Source organism: Pelodiscus sinensis, chromosome 4 (assembly GCF_052426305.1).
Source record: "Pelodiscus sinensis isolate ZL-2025 chromosome 4, ASM5242630v1, whole genome shotgun sequence".
NCBI classification, from domain to species: Eukaryota; Metazoa; Chordata; order Testudines; family Trionychidae; genus Pelodiscus; species Pelodiscus sinensis.
The window spans coordinates 62,332,094-62,355,524 of NC_143055.1; the positions used below are offsets into that span (position 1 = coordinate 62,332,094).

A 23,431-nucleotide genomic window follows, 5' to 3' on the forward strand; every position below is an offset into this window, starting at 1 on the left:
CTAATGACCATGTGTGTCTGCAGCAGGAAGAACACTGTATTCTCCTCTATGTCTCCTCCTTAGACAAAGAGGAATACGCAGACCAGAGAGATTACTAAAGATAAAGACCAGAACAAGCATGTTGTGTGTCTTTGTCTGTACTATTCTCCATGTTTATTGCAAACAAAGGCCACTCAGCACCATGTGTTGCCTGAGCTCAACTGTGCCAAAATATTAAAAAACAGAAGGGATGTGTGCAGTGATAAATCTTTATGACTCTTGTCTAAAAATGGGCAATGTTTTTAGGGTCAGCCCTGTTTACACGCTTCATAATTTTGGCAGGAAACTCACAAATTCCGTAGTCTCATAACTCGTCTGAAAATACGAGGTGGAAAAATATTCTACCAAAACAATCATTTTAAAAAGGTGGCAATGAACAATCACATTTCTTGTCGTCATATGTATTCTGTTGGACTAAAACACTGGTGCAAACCCAGCATTTTCTTCTTTGTATGTATGGGAAAGCCTCTTCTTTTGAGAGTTAGAATAGCTTTCCAAGACTTCTGATTTAAATTTCAAATTCTTGAGCATAGCCAGGGAGTAAATGTTTTTATCTTGGAATTGGAAATTGTGTTCTTGAGCTCTATACCAAGTGAAAATATTAAGCATTTTGTTGTATCCACTATGTGAGCCAAGTTCCCCACTGTGTCTTCAAATCCACAGTGAATGAACCATATTTGGATCTGCTTATCAGGAGGAGACATTTAGAAAGACAATGAGTCTGTCCTGCTAGACGGAGGCTCCTGATGCTTTTAGATAGGCCTGTGGTGAACTGCAAAATGGGCCCTAAAATCAGGCTGACATGGTCGCTTAACAAGCTGTGGTATTAGCTGTTGGCTCAGAAAATTTCTAGTGACACCCACAGGGCTGATGATGGCAGCCATCATAATTAGAATGCATGAATCAAAAGCACCAGGTGAAGGTTTTGCCTTGGAAGAAAGAAAAGACAGAAGGAGGGAATTACCATGCCCTTTGACTATTAAGCTGATGCATGCAGCTGGATCAGTGACCAACAGTGGCTGGCTGGATTATGCTATGGGGATGCTTGCTACAGCCTTATACTTCCCACAACCAGTGGTTTTCAAAGCAAACACTGTGAACTGCTTCAAAGAAAGTGATACAGCAGGCTGCAGGGGAAAAAAGGTAACCCCATTAAACATGGAAAAATAAGATTTTTGGCTTTTCCTCATATTTAGCAAGCATCTCTTTCTGAAAGTTAATCTATTCTATTAATTCCATCAGTCTACATTAGCATCTAGAAATGACTGAACTGTAATGTTTATTGATGTAGGACATCTATGTAATCTTAACTGATATGACCTTGAAAGGGATTCACTGAACTTTTGTACGACTGGATTTTTTTTTCAACCTTTGTAGGCTCTTGATTTTGAAATCTACCTAACAAAAGCTCTTCCAGGAAGGTTGTTATTACAAAGAAGCTTCTCAATAGGGAGAAGTGGGCTAATTGCAAGCTCTCGAGCAAAATAAAGAAAGGCTTTGCAAACAACTAGAAAACTGAAAAAATGCACTACATTGCTGTTAGCAAAAAACTGTGGGGGAAAAACATCTGAAATGACAAAGATGTGTAATATAAATAGATGTTATAAGACTAGCTGGAAGAGTCTGCATAAGATTTCAGATAATTCCTAAATAGTAATTGCTAATCTGACCTTGATGCAACAACAGAAATTCCATTAGCTAACAAATCTTGACCCACAATTACACACTGCAAACAAATATTTTCCCATTTATTTTGACAGACCCTACAATAATCCTCCATCCAACTTTAATCTATGTTTTCAATGGCGTTTTTTAAATTCCAATTTTTTACTTCTAGTGAATAAAGTTACAAATAAAAAAAGTATAACTGCAGATTATAAAGTTGCCTACAGTACTTGATCTTTATTTCTGTCTTGGAAATATGAGTCTGTTTTTGAAAGTAAGGTGCACAATGAAACATCTTCTTTCACTATATGATGTAACTGAATTAGACCTCTCCTATGAGCATCCACTCTGGATTACAAAGATCCTAAAGGGAATTGCTACAATACATTCTTTTGTGTAGCTTCTTGGACATATAAAAAGGCCAACATCGTTACGAACGTCTAATAATTATATGGAAAACATCACTATACTTGGAAGTTAAAATTTATGGCAGCATAGGACTATGTCAACTATTCCATGTAAATCTTAAACAACTTAAAGAGATGATATTAAAGAGATACTTCAGCCACACCGAGAAGAGGGGCCACAAAAAAATTAGCTGAAGTTACTGGCAGAGAAGCAGTGAAAAGGAAGGAAATTAAAAATTACGTGAAAGGAATTAGAGAAGAAAGAAACTCTGTGGTTTTTGTTGTTGTTGTTCATATGCCCTAAACTGAGTCTTCTCTGGGTTGTGTGTGTAAATGTCTTAATTTTGTCTATTAAGTAGATGAATCTGCTCCAGATTTCCTAGATTTCAGTGACACACAAAAGTGCGTATTGTCTACTTTCATGTTAGTGCTAGTCGGCATGGATGTTTTCTGTCTCTCATTCAAGCTCCATTTGGAAGCAATTAACTTCTCTGTATTAGTTATAATAAGCTTCTCCACATCTAGCTCTACATATACTGCATCAGCACCAGTGGTTCACAGTTCTATTCAGTAACATTGTACACATGCTTCTCAAACTAAATTATGTTCCATAATTAAACTCAGTTTCTTATTCTTGAATATTTCCCTTTCGTCCCCCAACCAAATGCAAATGTCTCTATGCCCATAAATTCCTGAATTTAAATCACTACTTCACTATTTTGCATTTTAATTTTTTTAAAATGAGGTTACCATGACTGGCTGCAGGGGGAGGAAGAAGAGAAGCAAATGTTTTATTTAAAAATGCCATTGTGCAGATCATTCACACTACATACCAGAAACAAAACAAAAACCCAAACAAGCTAATTATAAATATGGCTTCCTATATGGAACAATAGGGTAATTTAAAAATAGTTTACATTACGGAAACTTATGTTAAATGTGAATAGAAATAAAGATTCTATATTGAATATACATATGTGACAGAGTACTGGGAACCAACAGCTGAGCCAGCATTTTGGTCATTTAAACACCAATTAATTCCTCCCTGGGTAGACCAGACGGGGTTTAATTAGTGGACTAGAATGGGCTGGGGGAGGACTAATGAGCAAATTGGCCCATTAAAACAGGAGGTATAAGAAGGCATAGAAAGGAAGTACAGGCAGGCAAGGCAGGCTAGTAGTCACAGAGATAAGGAAATCTCTGGGCAGAGAGCTCTTTCCCCTGCCCTTTCCTGGGTAGACAACCCAAAGAGAAACTCCCACTATAAATAATTGTGGTATATTGATCAGTATTGTGGTGAGAAGAGCAAATCTAAATAAAACTGCACTGGACTATTTTACTGAGGGTCTCCAAATGTGTAATCAGAGCAGGAGACAGGAGTGGAATGCCACCCTGTTATACTTTGCTATGAACTTATAAAGGGGGGTGGGTGTCAGACTGTGCCTGGGCTGGCTTGAACCAGAGGAGGGCAAAGGGGTACAAAGAGTCTTTCCTCAGTTCACTGTGAAATGCAAGACACTATACGGAAGAAGAGCAGAGCATCTACTGGTTAGCAGCACACACTACATCTGTATAAAAGAGTGATAGAGCTGCTGCTGCAAAATGCACTCTATCGTAGCGCTCACACTCTAATGGGGCTCTTCCATAGCCCCAATGCAAGTCTGTGCCTTAAAGGCTTACTCCGAGCCCCCTCTTAGTATTGCTCAATATGCTCATTTTTGTAATAATTCACTAGGTGTATATGTTCTTTGCTCTATTGTATTAAGCTGATAAACATGATTTCCTCTGTACATTTCATTTTGTTGCTATGCTTCATAAACTATACAATAAAAAGGTGCCTATTTGCATATTGTACCAGTGCAAATAAAGGCACTTGTAGTTATCTGCAGGTGTCAGATATGCAGAAAATGGACACATGTAAAATTGACATGCTCCTCTTTCACCACTATTCTTTTCTGACCTCTCCAATGGCAGCTCCTGGACTTGCTGTCCTGGATCCCTATCCCTTAGTCTCTTGACTTGCACTGTTCCTCCATAAGATGGGACTATGCAGCACTTTAAAGACTAACAAGATGGTTTATTAGTTGATGAGCTTTCGTGGGCAAGACCCACTTCCTCAGATCAAATTGTGGAGAAAGCTCATCACCAAACAAACCATCTTGTTAGTCTTTAAAGTGCTGCATAGTCCTGTCTTTTGTTTCAGCTAGACCAGACTAACACGGCTACATCTCTATTACTGTTCCTCCATAACTTCTCTAAGAGTTACCTGTTTCAACTTCAAGTCTCGTGGCTTATTATTGAAACCCCTTAAATGCTGTTTCTTGGAGGCAGTGAGCATTTTCTCCTACTTGTTTTCATTCCAATGGACATATCAGTATTTCAATTTTTTGTCCACGTTAGCCATCTATTTTTGATAATTTTACAATTATTGCATCTATTTGGAAAATAAACTGTTAGGCAATAATAGCACATTATCATCAGGGCCTCAGCGCTAATTTCTGCAGTGACCACCAGATTCCTATGGTACATGTGCAGGATTGCACATGTCAGAATGCTCTGACAGCATAAAATACATAGAAAAACATTCAAATGAAGTTTTTTTCTGAAGCAATCATCAAAACACAGAGGAGAAATACTAAAATACTAATGAAATACTTTTCTCTCTCTCTGCATTTCACAGAGACATAAAATATCAAACTGGCCAAAATATGTAATTCAGGTGAACTGCAGAAACTAGAGAATAGGTCCAGTGTACTTCATAATACACATTTCTGGGACTCTTTATTCACTTCTCCTGGCTCTTAGGAGGAGTTTGGGGCACTGACCCTCCATTCATTTTCTGACCACTAGGATGTGTTGCGGGGCTTTAATTTCAATTTACTCCAAAATCATTCTGTTCAATCATCAACAAATGCACAAAACCTTGAGTCTCTTACATCAGAGAAAGGAGAACAAATTATGTTACTTATGTCATCTTCATATTGTATGTTGGTTAGACACCAAGCTGATAAACATCAAACAGATTAGATTAGAGAGACATATAAAACAGAAGAAACCATGTGCCTCTATTACTCCCTCATGTTTTGGCAGCAAATCACAGTGACAGAGTGGAATGGGCATCTGAGGCCTTCCTTTTCTTCTCCCCAGATGAGTTGTGGTATCTCTTGAGATCAGGTTCTTCTCTGCCTTTTTAACTGAGCAGAACCTTAGGAACATATTTTCTCCTTCCCTTCAGAAGACAAAACAAAGGAGGAAATATTGCCACATTGGTTCCTCAGGCAGAGAGAGAAAGAGATGAACACAATACAGCAAATTTTCGTGCTCTTCCTAGCAGGGAGGCTCAGATGTGGTCAGGCAGAGCAGGAAATGTGATTTCCACAGGGTGTCAGGAAGCAGCCAAATTCCACAGCAGGAGATGGATTCTGTGGCTGTTTTTGAGACAGCAGAACTGCACAAAACACTAGGCTCTCATTATAAGGTTGTACAATACTCAGGAGAATTTCTGCTGCTACTGTATTAACAACAAACAAATGGTTTGTACATGTCACCACAGCCCTGAGTTAAAATTACTGCTTTGCATTATGCACAGTTGTGTGTGCATTTTTTTTTTTGATAATACATAGAGAAATCAAAAGGATTTGTTGTATCAGTTTTCTAGCTCCATGTGTAGGAACAGAACAACATGTGATAGGCACTGTGACATCACTGAATTGTACAACAATTGGAAGCTTGAGGATCATCTTATTTTTCAGCTGGTTTGTAAATGTTTCAGCAATTTCTCCTACTTCTTTCATGTAATTCTTTATTAGATTTGTATCACACACAGTCATTCTTAATATATTTGATTTTTTTGATCTTCAATAAATTTCTGTGTGTTCCTCTTAGAAAAAAAAGCTTGGTTACTTTGAAGCCATTTCTCTGCTTGCCTGCACTAGGTGAAATTCTTCTTAAAACAATAACTACTCGAGATAGTTAAGTCCAAAGCAGACTTAACTCACAAAGGGATCTCACAAAATTGGGTGACTGGGCAACAAAACAGCAATTGATAAATGCACATTGATGCACATTGAATTTCAACATGGGAAAACATAGCCTGAGCTACATATATAAAATAATGGGAACTAAATTAGCTATTACCACATAAGAGAAAGCTCTTGGAGTCACTGTGGATAGTTCTCATAAAAACATCCATTCAATGTGCATTGGCAGTTGAAAAAGCTAACAATCATAAGAAAGGGATAGTCTTTATATAAATCCATGGCATGCTCACATATTGAATGCTACATGCAGATACAGTTGCCCTATCTTATTTTATATATATATATATATGTTGGAATCAGAAAAAGTTCAGAAAAGGGCAACAACAATGTTTAGGGGTATGGAATGGCTATCATATGAGGAGAGATTAATAAGATTGGGACTTTTCAGTTTGAAAAAGAAGTGACTCAAGTGGAATATGATAAAGGTCTATACCAGGCATGTCCAAAGTCCGGCCCGCGGGCCAATTGCGGCCCGTGTTCTGGTTTAATACGGCCCCACAGGTAATTTGGCAATATCTATCTTTTATGGCCCCCAACGAATCCATATGTATTGAGATGAATACATTGTAAAATCTCAGTTAATGTCAGTTGGTCTAAATCAGTTATAAATATATTTGGACACAACATGTATACTTGGTGTTATGTTCCTGTTCATATTTTTTGAACTTAAAAGTTGACAGACAACCTTTATTACCAATAATATGTAATGTACTTTACAATGTTCCTGACATATATTTCAGCTTCCTGGATTTTTTTTATCTGGCCTTCAGATATGAAAGGCAGAGTGATTTAACACCTGTTTAGATTTGTCATCCATGTGACGAAATGAAAAGTATGCCGTTTGCAATAAACTTTGCATAAAATAGTTAATTTGCATTTAATTTTAATGGTTCAAAGAATGTCAGGCAAAATGGTTGGCCCTCATGCATGTTCACTTCATCAAATCTGGCCCTCTTTGAAAAAAGTTTGGACACCCCTGATCTATACAATCATGCCTGATGTGAAGGAAGTAAATAAGGAAGTATTATTTACTGCTCATAACACAAGTTCTAGGGGTTGACCACATGACATTAATAGGGTTGCCAGGTGTCTGGTTTTGAACTGGACAGTCCAATATTTGAGCTTTCTGTTCGGGAAACAAATTGAGAAAATATAAATGTCCTGTATTTTCTAAATAAGATATAATGTAGATTGTGATGTAATGTCAAGTGTGTCCGGTATTTTGTTGAAACCATCTATCAACCCTAGACATTAATAGACAGTGGGTCTAAAATTAAAGGGAATATTTCTTTAGAAAATGCATAGTCAACATGTGGAACTCTTTGCCAAAGGATTTTATGAATACCAAAACTGTAACAGGATTCAAAAAAAGAATTTGATAAATTCGTGGAGGATAGGTCCATCAATGACTATTAGCCAGGATGGGAAGGGATGGTGTTCATAACCACTGTTCCCCAGAAGCTGGGAAGGGGACATAGGTATGTATCACTTGATGATTACCAGCTCTTTTAATTCCCTCTGGAGCACCTAGAATTGGCCACTGTTGGAAAGCAGTATACTGTGCTAGATGGATCTTTGTTTCACCCAATATGGCTGTTCTTTTGTTCTAAGTGTAATATTATCTCATTAGAAAGTCATTAGAAAGTGATCGTATATATTCAAATATGATATCCTCTACTAAATAACATGAAGCTGTAAAGCCTGGCACTGCATCATTATGGAACCATATGCCCACTTACAAAAAAAATTCAAATGCTGTATTCCAACTATCCTGTCTTTTTGCATTACATTCTAAACTCTTTTAGGCAGGGACATTGCCAGATGTTTTATTTGTTCTGTAAAGCAGTTAATATATTTTTGGATACTGTACAAGTAAATATATGTAATAAGAATTTCCTCACTTGAGGAACTATCCATCCAAACTAGCACGTTGGCTATTTCTTGGCTTTTACCTCTATCTAAAAAATAAAAATCTTGTTTCTGAACTGTCTGTATCACCATTTGACATCAGATAAATTGGGGCCTTCATATTTAAACTAGGCAATCTAAATCTGCTGGGAATTTTAACAATTTCAGAGAAATGTGGGGGTTTTTTTTACCCAAAATTGATAGGCTTGATAGGATTTCTGTGGGATTTTTTTTGTCTTGTTTTCATATCCACTTGTTGCAGGGCCCATATTTATCAACTGAAATCGATGTAGGACAGAGTAATAGTGATTAAAAAATGTTAATAAGGTAATTTTAGAGACTAGATATCGCAGTGAAATTTTAAAGAAAATATTCTCATTCTAGATCTCTTTGGTTCATGTTGTAAAGTAGAAGATGGCTTCACAGCTATTCTGGTCTTCTTATATCAGAAAAGCTTAACCCGTAATGATGTTTTGGGGTTCACCAAGGCCAGTAAGGAGGTTAGTTGCCATCTGCCCATCAATCTTGGGTGTCTTGTAGCTGTGGAACTTGATTTCTGAGCTTTGACTCCAACAGTATGCCAGCATTCTAGAAGTCTCACCGTGGCTTTTCCCAATTGTTAACTCCTTGCATAATAACCTTAGTTCCCTTCCACCTTTTAATTCACCCCAAAACTCATCCACTGCAGGAAAAATAGTCCCTCCTACTGATCCCTCAGAGAGAGTGGTAGGGTCACTGTTTTCACAGAGATACAACAACATACTAATCTGTTAGTTTTCACTGAATTTACATAACACTGATTGATAATGAAAGCAAAACAAATTGATTAACAGAAGGGCATGGATTACGTGATATCAAGTAAAAGAGATAAAGGTAGAGATGACTGCAAGGAAATAAAAGTAAAAACACTCATCCAAAGCATAATCTAGCAAGATGCAGCTTTGTTCAAGACAGTTTCTTTCAACCAGTTTCCTTACCAGATTTTTACTGGTCAGCCATGGAAGGACCCGTGTCCCAGAGATTAAGTTGCTTGGTTTCTTTGTCTCCTAGTATGAAGATGGAATTTCTCTCTTGGATGTAATGGGGATATTTTTATCTTACAATTCACAAAGGTCTTTTAGGGATTCAGCCTCCTGTCTCTCTGTCCTCATGTCTCATTCTTCTGTTTCACATTCAGGATCAAAATAACCCCTGCCAGTTTCTCTCAATGTCTTTGTTTACTTCTAATATGTAAATTGAGTAAACCCAAGTTCCTTTGTGCAAAGATATCCTGTATATCACCTTTATCTAGGCTAGACTGTCCAGTATTAAACATGTATGTTCTAGTACAGGTTGAACCTCTATGATCTGTGACTCTGGTCAATGTTGCAGGACCGGAAAGTCTTAGCCATAGAGGTTACCTGTGGCTGGCAGCCTGCAGGGCCAGTGGCCTGGGGACAGGGAGTCTGGCAAGTGGGCCAGAGGCTGGAGAAGGGATCTCTGGGGTGCAGAGCCCTACTGGCTGGGGAGCAAAACCAGCAACTGGGTGCAGGGAGTCCTGCCTGCCATAGCTGGAGTGAGACCAGCCTGGAGAAAAGCCCCTCTAGCTGAGGGGCTGGGAACCATATCAGTCAGGGAGCGGGACCAGCAGCCAGGGGCAGGGAACCCTGCCTGCCACATCTGGAGAGAGATCAGTCTGGAGAAAAGTCTGCTGGCTGGGGGTAATGAGGCTTGCTGGCCAAGGTGTGCGGATCCCTACTGTGGCATAAGGCTGGCCAGGGTGCAGATCCTCAGCAGCTGGTAACCTAGAGAGGAGGCAGGGAACCAACCCCACTGGCCAGAGTGGGACCAACAGCCTGTAGAGGAGCCCCACTGGTGGGCTGAGGGCAGCAGAGCCCAGCAGATGTGCTGGAGGTAGCACAGTGACCGGGGCCATAGCCAAGAGGGGAGCACTGTGGATGCCTAAGACCTGACTTCCTCTGGTCTGGCAAATTCCATTTGGAATTGCTGAGGTCCAACCTATAACCTTAATCAGAGAGAATCCATAACTTCACATACAACATTAACATATGCATTTTACAACTATATTAATAACCAGAATAAACAATGAGGAGTCCTGTGGCACTTTAAAGACTAACAGATTTATTTGAGCATAAAAAACACTTCTCCTGAAAGTTATTAGCTTTCATATGATACAGCAAGGAGCATATTTTGTAAAAATATTATTGCAGTTGTTTATAGATTGTGAATATAGGGGCTCGTAGGGTCACAACCATCCCCCTTTTTTACCATTTGATTCTATAAATCTGTCAGCATTCTCTTTAGAAATATAATAATGAAATGTAAATAATACCACACTTTAGACTCCTTGTCTTTTAAAAGATTTCATTGGTGACTGAACTGCAGGAGTTTTTTTCTTCCAGTTGTGAAGATGAGGAATAAAAATGACTCAACTTAGTCCTTAGATGACAAAGAACAGGAAAATAAGAGAATCAAATCGAACAATTATGAGCTCTGTGCATAAAAGAGCAAAGCCAAGCTCATACAACGCAAAAATAGTTTCATGAAAACAGCCTATGATGAAAGTTGTTAAATCAAGACACTTTCGTGCTTATAACAGAACAATGTTTCTAAGACAAGAAACTAGAGAGACATGGAGAGAGGAAATGGAAAAAGAGAAATGAGGAAAACCAAAGGAAATGGCAGAATGGGTCTAGTGCCTTCTCTTCTCCTTCAAACATTTTATGTTCTCATATTTTAATTGCCCAGATGATTGTGACTACATTTCAGGTCATAAATATTTTATCTCTTTCTATCACATCATAATAAATCATTTGATAATGTTTGTGTCTTGTATTCAAATGTTGCCATTATGGTAACTAAAGCATATTTGTGGCTAACCTGAAATCTTTGTTGTGTGCTAGTAAAATGTATGAATATGTGTAACCCTGCGTAGTTCAGCTCATTTAGTCAATTGTGCCATTGCACTTTACCATGATAGGATACCCAAAAATGTACTTGTGACATTTATCCTCATGAATAATGGCCTTTTCCCCTTATCAAATCAGAAACCACAGGCATAGTGGAACTTATTCCTTATTCTTATCTAAGCCTGGAATGACAGTATCTCTGTCACTGTACTTTAGTTTTATCTAGGGTCAGAATAAGATTTCCTCAGAAAGAGAACAGATAGTTCTCTCAAAAAAAACAAAGCTACATTAGATATGTCTCACATTCTATTCTTAGATATTAATTATGAACAGGATGTACTTGACATAGTTTCATCTGTATGCAATGAATGAATACAGAATATACACATTTTAAAATTATTTGTAACACAACAAAGCATACTGTGGTATCTGGACAACTTTTCAGGGCTTACATTGAGACATTACTGATATTAACAAGAGAGATAAAACACAGCTCCTAGGCTGCCTACTGCTTTTAATCTGAACTGTCAGCTAAGAGTTTAATCAGTTGGGAAAGGCTGAATAAAGTGGAACATTTTGTAGGTCTTTCTAAGAGTAGCCAGGGTGCTGCTTAATGGTGTTTTAGTAGTGGAATCAGGTGTTCTCAGATACTGTCATAGTGCAGATTAAAAATTAAGCCTGTCCCTAGGTTTCATTTATAGAAATTAACAACAGTACAACATCAAATTCAATTCAAGCCTTCTCCCTTAGTTTGCCGCATCTGAGGTTTCTACTTCAGGGACTGCTCACAGCCTAGATTCTTTCTTTCTGGATAGACATTCCTGATTACATTTGCCCAATTTAATGAATCACAACATATCTCAATGAGTCAGGAGAAACAATGCATCAATGTCCAGCAGAATTAATGCATGCTAATATGATAAGATGTTTTAGGCAAACAGAAAATGATTCCAGAGGTGTAGGCTCAATAACTTAAGTGTCCTGCTTCCAACATCTATAGCCATGGAGATCTTTGGATAGAAGTTTTTGCTATATATTCCAAAGTAATACTGATATCTTATTCTGCTTAAAATACTACAGAAAAGTTAACAAGCCTATGATTTTCATTGACACCTGAATGATATCCTTAAGTTAATAATAAAGGAAATGTCATTTTAGGACAACACATTTTAGGTAACCTTTCTCTGAGAAAGGCCAGAAGTACATGTGCAGCTCCCCTTTCCAGCCAAAAACATACCTAACATGCATACTAACAGGACAGGAAATTTTCCTTGAATACCTGCCAATGATCACAGGTTATAAAGAATGAGGTTTGATAGCTTTGTAACATTTTTCTGCACCTTGAAACACCATGTACAATTATTCACAAAATCTGTAACAAAAAATATTAATTTATCAGCCTTAAAAATAATTTGGGGGAAGTCATTTTCACAGGTTAATGACATGTCACATAAAATAATATTTAGAGTGCATTTGATTGTGCTATGGAAAAGAATAAAGAAAACATGCAGCTGGTCTCCTACATACTATTCAGCATCCTTTTACTTTTCTCCCTAGAAAAACTAAATATGAAGTTGAATGCCCTTTTCTGCACCTTTTCTTCTTCTACTATCTGGCTTTTAAGAGGAGTTAACCAAAAGTGAATTTAACAGCCAAGATGAGGCTGTGCCATCCATTTATACAACAGTATTACAATATTGTCCTTATTATTCCCTATACAGCCCAACATATTCTTTTTTGACCTCTGCTACACATTAAGCAGATGTCTTCATTGAGCTGCCTACAGTGATGCTGAAATCTTTTTCCTGAGAGGCTACATCTAATTCAAAACCCATCAGTGTGTAAAGTGTATTTGAAATTGCACCTTCCATGGTGCACTACCTTACGCTCATCTAGGCTGAATTTCATTGTGCTGATTTTCCTGGTTTTGTTAGGTCCTTATGGAGTTCCTCACAATTCTCTTTAGTCTTGTGTAATCTAAATAAATTTGTATTAGCAGCAAAAGTCACTAGTCACTCACTTTTCTAGGCTATTAAATGTACTGAATAATACCAGTTCTAGTACTGAACTCTGAGGTACCTTTTCTGTTAACTTCATTCCACTGTTAAAAGTAATGGGAAAAAATCCTGTTTGACTATTCTTTTCCACTAAACTTACACCAGAGAAAGACAATCTGGATGTTTTTTCTTAGTATATTTGTGCAATTAAGCTGTATAGATCTTTCACATCCCCTATAATTACTGAAAGCTACATTTATCATTCTGTTGACTGTTCATGTTTACACTCTTAATGATTATATATAAAATACATATGATATTCACAAAAATCTGGCACATAATTTGCTTCTATACCCTCCTTCACCCATCTCCCCCCTTCAAATGTTGTTTACCTTCTCAGATTGTGGGCATTTCAGGGCAGGGACAGTGTCCCTGTGTATGTGAGCAGACTAGTGAATTTCAACTAAATGAATAATGAAAAGAAACAAGCTAACAGTGAGTTTTTGACATTTTTTGCTCATTAAGCTGAAGTATAGCCATTCAGAGAAAGACAATTGATAGATGAGTTTGCCATTCCTTTGAGTAGGACCCTTTTCTCCCCATGCAAAACAAACAAACAAACAAACCCGCAAAACAACAAAAACAAAACAAAAATACCTCCAAACAAACAATAAAACCAAGGCCAAGTCTTGCTTTGATATTGTACCTGCCACTTTGCTTAATAGCACCATTTTCAATACATGACACAGTGAAATCGTACCTCTGCTGAAATCAATTCAGACATAATCTTTAGTTTCCTGATTATGCATTATTCCTTGAACACCTCAGGCATTTATTTTCATAAAGGGAAATATCTGGCAAGATATCACTACAATACTCAACATGCTTCCAAAAAATCAAGTGATATCACAAAGCTTGTATGAAGTACTGTTCATCCTACTCATACAATTTTCAATGGCATCATGATCCCATTGCTTCACATAAAAAATATTGCATGCATCCTCAATGCTTAAGATTTTCAATTTTTAGTGGCAAGGCAAAAAAAGCAATGGCCCCTTTGGTTGCCTACAAGATAAACATATATGAGGTAAGAGCCTCTCTATCACACATTCTATTCCATAAAGATACAGTCTTCAGCCCTATACATGCCTCTGTTCTTCATGTAATCTGCAACTCCCTCCCCTTACACACACATCAAATCTCAGTCCCCCACAGACTAAAGCACTAATTTAAATCCATCTTTTTATAAACTATAGATCCAATTTAGCTAGAGCAAGACAAGCTAAGGATCAGTTACAATAGTCTCCATTTGCTCCCCACTCCATAAAAAAAATACTATCTCAACAGAAAATTGCAAAATTGATTTTAAAGAAATGAAACAAGACCCCCAGGCATAATCTGGGAGGGTAAACCCCAAATTACAAGCTCCAAACTCCGAAACCCCTCCAGGTTCTTTATATATCATTAAATAAACTGTAACTAACTTTAAGGACGATGCCTGCAGCCACTATCTTAAACTAAAATAAAAGAATGCTATTCAGACAAGAGAAAGACTGGCTATAAAATAGCTCTCTGTTTAGGCATTACAAAGTAACGTTATCAATCATCTTTACTGAGTGTTATGAGGCCAATTAATAAAAGCAAACCTATATCACTTGGTGTAATTTCATGATGTGACATTTGATCCCCCAAAGGATTTCAAAAAATATTGCAGAATCAAAATTCCAATAAAAATCAGCCTGATCATACATAAGCCAATATGCAATGGCCTTCGGACTGCTCCATCTGCCTGCAGACTTTAACCCAAGCAAATGTCACTTTCTTTATGATATCTTATATATTTCTGTAGCTGTTTATTAGATATGTATATGTGAGTACCATAGCTTCTCAAGATATTTTAAAATGATGTTGAAATTGTCTGACTTGGCATGCATTAGATTAGAAGATGTTTTATAACATCATGCATTGTGATTATGCATTTTCATTTTTTACATTTCTGGATCTATTCACCTACTAGGTCTTAATATTTTTGACATAATCCATTTGAAAAGGTCTGGCGCCGCCCCTTTCTACGTCTTGTTTTTTAGAGACTAGATCACAGGATTCTGTACGTAGTGGAAAAAGATCTGGTTATAAAATAGGATCTTGTGGACCTGGTCAAAACTCAGAATTTCTGTCCTGTGGGAAACACCATTTTTTTTACCTGGTCCTCTACCTCTTTCTCCTTAACCAATGAAAAGGCAGTTCAGCTGCATGCTCTACTGCATGCAGCTTAAAACCTTTAGCAAGATTCGGGAAACACTTTGAAGGAATCAAGATTCCTTAAGAAGTGCCCCTTTAAATAAGGCTCTCAGGCAATCCCCCAGCATCTACCCCTAACAGTACTCCTATCTGACTGTGAGCCAGGTGCCTGATTATTGTGTGTGTCTCTACCTAGACTACAATCTAGAAAACAAGGTTATACTTTCAGGTAAAATGCAAGGTTTCTTTCTGCCTTCACCCAAAGTGGAAGCTGGAATTGAACAACTGGTGTCCTGCACCTTTGGCTGTTGTCTGTTCCTCTGGGCCAAGAGCACAATTTGTGTGTTAAGCTGTCATCTTGACTACTTAGTGACTGACCTTTGCTGCTGGACTCTCTCTCTAAACAGAGCAGCAGTTGACTACACTCTCATGTAACATATATTTTGACATAGTAGGAGGTCTGAACCTGTTACCTAAGCAACCACTGAGACAAAACCTGTTTCTTTGGCAGCCACAAGTATGACAAATTGTTGATCTGCCTTTTTGCCATTGCTTGGATAAAGAGCCAAATGGCACTAACATAGCACTAAAAGTCACAGAAAAAACATAGAAATGGTACTTACAGGGTTCCACAGGCTGTCTATCAAAATCGGAGGTTCATGAATCCATAGACTTTAAGAAAATAAGAACAGACATTCTGGATCAGACCAAAGATCCATCTAGCCCCATATCCTGTTTTCTGACAGTGGTTCATACCAGGTGCCCCAGAGGGAATGAACAGAATAGGGAATCATCAAGTAACCCATCCTCTGTCAGAAGCTGAGAATGGACGACAAACAGAGCCTGTTTCTGCCCTTCCTGCCTACTAAGCATTGATGGATCTATCTTCCATGAATTTACCCAGCTCTTCTTTGATCCCAGTTATAGACTCTAACTTCATAACATCCTCTGGCAAGGAGTTCCACAGGTTGACTATGCATTATAAAAATGAATTCCTTTTGTTTGTTTTAAACCTGCAACCTATTAATTTCATTTGGTGACCCTCCAGTTCTTGTGTTATAGGAAGGAGTAAATAACTCCTCTTTATTCACTTTTTCTACAACAGTCATGACTTTATACACCTCTGTCATATCCTCTTTGTCCCCCTTTTAAGGCCAGAAAGTACCATTAGGTCATTTAATCAGGCCTCCTGTCTATCACAGGCCCTTAAATTTTAAATGTTTAGCCTTCTATTGAACTCAGTAACTTGTTTGATTAAAACATAACTATTTGGCTAACGTGCATCTTTCAAAAAGGCATCTGGTGTTGAGCTGAAGATGTACAGAGACTGAGAATTCACTATTCCCTTGGCAATGCTGCTCCAATGTTTAATCACTCTCATTGTTAAAAATATTGATAGAAATGTAGCCGTGTTAGTCTGGTGTAGCTGAAACAAAATACAGGACTATGTAGCACTTTAAAGACTAACAAGATGGTTTATTAGATGATGAGCTTTCGTGGGCCAGACCCACTTCCTCAGATCAAATTTTCTTCCACTATTTGATCTGAGGAAGTGGGCCTGGCCCACGAAAGCTCATCATCTAATAAATCATCTTGTTAATTGTTAAAAATGTGTACCTATTTCCAATTAGCATTTATCTAACTTCAGTTCCTGTATTTGGTTCTTGGTATATGTTTCTTCATTAGAAACTAGTATTTTCTCCCCATAAAGGCATTCACAAACTGTAATCAAGTTACCTCTCAATCTTCTTTCTAAGGTAATCAGACTAAGCTCTTTTAAGTTTCTCAGTAAAAAGCTTTTTCTCTAGCCCTTTTCTGTATACTCTCTGCTGCCACCTAAAGAGGTAAAATTACCTCCCTACTTCACCTCATTAGTTCCCTATTTATACATTCAAAGATCACAAAATTAGCCTTTTTTGCCACACCATTACATTGGGAGCTCATCACCATGCCCACTATTACACAGAGATCCCATTTAGAGTCACTGTTTTACAGGATGCAGTTCCCAACCCTGTAGGTATATTCTGCATTCCATGTTCCTGGCTATATCAATTAATATTTGGATGTATTAAAACAGATTTTGTTCAAATAGGCCCTATTTAACAAGTAATCCAAATTACTCTGTAAGAGTGAGGCATCCTTATTTACCAATACCAATATAATTACTATTCTAGGTTCTGAAAACTATTTTAAAGTACTCCATTTGCCTCCAAATTTGGCAGCACTCATAGACATAGGTCAAGCTTTGTAAAAGCCATATGTTTGCTACTCTTACTAGAATTTGTAACTAGACATTTGCTATGTTTGCTTGTCTTACTAGAAATTTCAAAGTGCTAGTTTCCTACAGTTTCAGAGGAGTTTAAGAAAGAGAACTTGTTTTCTACTTGGAACCTATTTTTATGTATTCATATTGAAGTAGCATTGTATAGGCACAATATTAATCTTACTGATTGGCATGCATTAGGCAGCCAAGAGGCCATGTGAGAGAATTAAAAGTGATCTCTTAGACCAGAATTACCTAGCAAGAATGTCAACATGGCTTTCCCTACTGAATGTATATGCCTATTGTAGAAATATAGCATGGATGCTCTGCATGAGATTTATTACATCTGCGTTCTAGCTACACAATGGATGAATCTGGTGCTGATTATACTGGACTGAATCAGATTGAAAAGCAGGTTTCTGAGGTTAAGGGAGACAGGCCCAGTCCCGTATTTATCATCATGGAATATGAATATCCCAGAAGTGTTTACTCTGTTGGATGTACATTTACATTTCTCACATTCTGCAAGTGTGAGAGAGGCTTTTATTGAATAGAATCCTGAAAGTTTAAAGCCATTTTTGTTTAAGAAATATCAAAGGTAATCAGAACACTAAAAACTGTAAATATGTACAGTCACATAAAACTATCAAACCTACATAGATTACCTCATAAAACCATGTTAGAGATCTAAAATTTGATAACTGTAATTGACAGTTATGTTTTTGGATAAGAGGTGGTTAAATCCAGCCTTTTTTATTGGAGACTAAACTACTTCTTTGCTGGAGACCCAGTTATTGATGACAGAAGCTCCCAACAAACAAGAGGCCTCAACTCCGTGTAAAATCAGTAAGTGATCAGTTGCTTATTCAGTGCTGTCACTATTACTAGTGCTTTTCAATCACTGTGCCCACATCTCAGTGACACAAAACAGCCTACTAAATATTGAACATGTTTTTTATGGTAAATCTCATTCTTAAATGTCACAACCAAAACTTGCTACATGTTTTCTATGAAGTGTTTGAGACACAATCTATTGCCACTATGCGAGGTACATTTTTGTTTGTTTTAGACTTAAAGAATTATGATCATGATTATAAATAAATAAGAAGGAAGGTTTTTAAAAAATAAAATAAAAATAAGGCACTATACAACTGTGAACAATTTATTTGAAAGATCAATTAACCATGGTGTTCTGAAAGATTTTGTTAATACTGATATTGTTCTCCTGATGGGGAACGGCACATTCTAGCCAAATACTTCCATGGTTTAGGGATCACCTGAAATACCCAGTCAACAATGTCTGTTTTAGGAGGATTTTTTGCTGGTGAGTTAGGACCTGATCTTTCACCACCTGGAAGTTCATGGGAAACTTCCATTAACTTCAGAGAATGCACGATTAGGCCCTTGTTTGCAATAAGCCATTTTCCCAACCTCAGTTTCTTATCTCTCGGTAACCTAGGCCAAATCTCTCACATGACACTTAAGCCACTGTCTTTGTTTTCCTCCCCTGCAGCACTTCATTCTAGAATATTTTACCATATGTTTACAAATGTAAGGTTTAAAATACATTATATACTCAAAGAGCTACAGCAACAGTTTCTTCAGACATGTAAGAGAACTGAGCCATCACAGAACACTCGAGTATATTAATCTCTTCATACCAGATATTAATGGGTGTACTGAAAAATACAGGAATCTACTTTTCCTAATTTCAATGCGCTTCACCTTTGCAATTTCAATATAGCAATTTTCTTTGTATTCATTATAAAGCTGGCCAAATCCTGGAAGAACAGTGGCATGATCCTGCTACAAGGATTGGGCACCAACCATTTAGAGATTATATTGTTCCCTATTTTAAGCTTTAATGATAATAATAAAAAAAACCTTTGTACACAGGGAAGAAACAGAAGCAAGAGAAACTTTAGATGTTTTGAAACTTGTTTTTTTTGTAGTTGCGGCAATATCCCAGGCAAACTGAGGAGGGTATTGCAAGAAACAAAATGGTTACAAACAATAAAATAAAATAAAATAAAATAAAATAAAATAATGAAGTGTAAAGGAGAAAAATGGAAATGAGTGAGGAGAATGAAAAAACTGGTGATGATTAGAAAGCAAATTTCTCTTTTGGCATATGTGTATAAAATTTACTCCTAATTTGCAACCTGTGTGATCAGAGAAGGAGAAGAAATTGCAATTCAACCTAAATTGTTTCTTTTTACTTAGAAATGGACTTAGTTGGCAGCTTTTGTCTTGCTCTACAGCTATCTCATTTTTTGTCAGCCTGCACTGCCTCAAACAAAAACATGGCTATTTAACAATTAATTTAAAATTCTTTAAACAAATTAACAACTTTAAAAAATATATCTATTTGTATATCATGCAAATACAATTTCAGAATTACATATTAATTGCATAGTGTTTTGCAATTAACATAGGTGTAGTTAAAACACAAGACAATATGTATCCCTTTATTTAAAAAATTACAGTATTTTATATCAATAGCTCAAACACGACACTATATTAATCTATCCACCAAGCTATTATTGTGTTGTGTTTGGGTTTTTAATATAGAATACAGCAATATTCTTGTATATGGAGAGAAATCCATACACTTATATAAAACAGAACTAAATTTCATTGTAATTAGTGAATGTGTTGTATATTTACCCTCTCCTCTCACACACACAAGTGGAAATTTGATGTTTTGATACAAAGATTTTCTGTAGTATTCCTCTTTGAGACCAGAGTTAATGAAGAGGATTTTTTTTCCCCATTCTCAATGACAAATGATATCAAAAAGAAAGATAGGCAGTCAAATATATTCAAGCTTGTACTTAGCTAGAAATCAGGACATTGACCAATTAAAATGACTGATTTATTTATCATTTAATTCTATTCTGCAAGGTACAGTCATTCAGTAAACATATCATCCTAATATAGTTTAAAAAGCTAATAAGCTGCAGGCCCTTTGGATGCTTTCAATATTAACATACATTTTTTCAGTTACTCTTTTGATTTTACAAATGAATACCACAAAATGATTCATGCTAAACTGCTCTTGGTTTTTGCTTTAATACTGGTGCTGTACCCATTCCAATCAAGTGAATAAGTCTAAAAGTGAGCATGTTGATGTAATGCATTCTGCTTGTTTACTCAATACACATCTGATGATGGTGTCACGGCATGCTAAACAAATGTAATGGATTCTCTCTTTCACTTTTATTCAAATCCATGTATTGTCACTTTCTGGAAAATACTCAGAAACTGAGCTGGAGAGCAGTAGCAGAAACGGCAACTGGCTGTCAGTTTGTCATTGTTCCACAGACAAAAGGCAGAACTGTCACAAAAAAAACAGCATTTATTCATTTCAGATTTGTGGCTCAGGGCTGGGAAAGGGGAGGTGTCATTCATAGTAATTGCAGAACACATAAATAATAATACTAGCCTGCAAATCATATATCAAAGAAAACAGTGGGAGATGGCAGTGATGGAAGCAAGAAAATGGATGCTTCCAGCACAACCTAATTTACTGCCCTTTTAAAAAATATATATTCCTTCATAACAGCAAAATGGAATATTTTGTGTTTGCCTTCTGAGCTGCAGATAGGGAAGATGGAACTTCTAAATCACACATTTAATGACTTATTTTACACAAATTGCTGCACAGCGATCCACATGTGATTACTCTTTGTACTCAACTGTTGTCACTTTTATTAACTTAATTTTACTAATTAGAAACCATTTAATGTTGATACGCATGTCATTTGTTCCAGACATTCTGCTCTAAAGCAGCAGCTTGTTAAAGGAGATAACACTACCACATGAAAATACTTCAAGTTGGCCTTCATATACAAGATGATTCTTTTACCCCACACAAATTAATTCAGCAATTGACAGGTAAGGCTGCTCAAGAGTATTTCCTATTAATGTAATCACTGAAAATCAAGGGAAATACTAATTCAGACAATATTAGTATCCTAACCTCCAACAATTCATATGCCTTAGGTGTACATAAATCTACTCAAACACACTCTCAAACTTCAGAAAGCCAATTAAAATCTATTTCAATTCCATCGTAGGATCACCCATAATGTGCATAACTAATTTCTCACAATCACACTCAAATATCAAGCCTTAAGTCTGAGCTTAGAATTTTGTAGGAAGAAATGACATATTATAGGTGTTTGTGTGTGTGTGTGTACACACCACTACGACTGGAGTTAAAGTGGCATGTCTGAGTGTGATTTTTGAGACAACTTTTCCATCTGGCAAAGCCTCCTGTCGATCCCTCTATAGAGACATTAGTACTATCATCACAGTCTGACTCCCAGTGGTAACCCCTTTCAGTGCTGTGAAATGCTGGCAGGACACATAATTGGAGAAGAAATACCTTTAACGAGGGGCCTGATGGGGACCTCTCACCCTCATACTGCCTGGCTCAAACCACCTCTTCCTCTTATTTCATGACCCACTTCCCCAAGATTTCCACACAATTGAAAGAGAGTTCACCAGTGGGAGTTCCAGTCTGACAGAACTCTTTCTCTGGTAAATGTGCAGCAGATTCTCAAGCAATTTTGCCTGTGTCGTGCTTTGGGGTTTGGTCTATAAAACATAGATTCTGGTTGGTGTTATGATATCCTGGAAAGCATGTCTTCCCCGGGCTAGCGACAGTGGAAATTCTTGATATTAATGATGTGCTTTGAATGGACAACAACATGCTAGCTTGTCTAGCAGGAGGATGGTGAAAGGAGTGAAAGGTAAGCAAACAGATCAAAGGAAGGGAGGCATAGAAAATGGAAAATGGTAGGAAAGAAAAGATCCAACCAGTTAAAAGCAAAAAAAGCAAACTGAACCAAGGGGAAGAAGATTCTACATTCTAGCACACAAGCCATGCAATGGAACAGAAAAATTCTATGGATACTGATCCCACTCCAAAGAATAGCCTGGGGAGTTGAGGAAACTGAGGCAAGGAATGACATGCAGTGTTTATTATTTTGTATGAACCATCCTCTCTTCTACTTTTTAAGGGATAAATAAAAGAGCAAGTGTGTTCAACTTCTATGTAAAGTGTAACTGTGCTAAATGCTTCACAACTACCCTGTGCATTTGGAGAAAGTTAAACTGTACACTTACCTAGGAATAGGGTGTGTTTGAGTACAGGAGAGTCTGAATGCTCAGACATGTACCTAGAAGGATAAGGCTGCTGAGCAGTGGCATCCCCCTCTCTGAGGGGACTATTATATTGCAGGGCTGCACACAGAGTGTTCTTAGGGACCTGTGATTGGGGCAGTGGCTAGACTTCATTTCAGATCCTGGGGGCTTAAAACATCCAGGGATACAGGAACCAAGATGCTTAGAAACCTCTTGCAGAAGTACAGTGGGTGGCTAGCAGAGGGTGCCCAACCAGGTCTGAGATAGTTTCCCAGTATGTCCCAGTCCTTAACAGCAACAGAGGTATGAAAAGAACAATGAGAGGAGAGACTTACCAGAAGAACCTATAGCTCAGCTATTGGTCCAGTCTCCAAATTACAGATGACCCATGAGAAAGGAGCCCTTCCTGGACAGACAAAGGTGTCAGCATCAATATTTCTTCATGCAAATGTTATCAGATTAGTGGGAGGTTGGGAGATATCTTAGAAGGCAGGAAGAAAAGATAGAAATCTAGAGTGAGAGTTTGGCAGCTCTCTGTTCATTTGGCATACAATCGGAATGGGCAGACATAGGCAGCCTGAACAACTGTCGTAGAGCAATAAAAGGATATGGAGCAGCAGGGCTAGGGAGCTCCTTTTTGGGTATGCTGCCTCCTCAACATCAGTGTCTGTTTGAAGAGTGTATTGAGAAAATGGAACTGGGGAGTCACAAGGAAGCATAGAAGGGGCAGGACACAACATCAGAGAAAAGATGTTCACAGCAGATTCTAAGACAACTAACTGGAACTATCTGGCATGGATGAAAACTAAGT

At 37.5% G+C, this 23,431-nt stretch overlaps 1 protein-coding gene across 2 annotated transcripts in view; it reads right to left on the reverse strand.

The window, feature by feature from the left end:
- Positions 1 to 23,431, reverse strand: part of TENM3 (teneurin transmembrane protein 3) — a 2,279,325-nt gene that overhangs the window by 892,154 nt on the left and 1,363,740 nt on the right. The window lies entirely within an intron of this gene.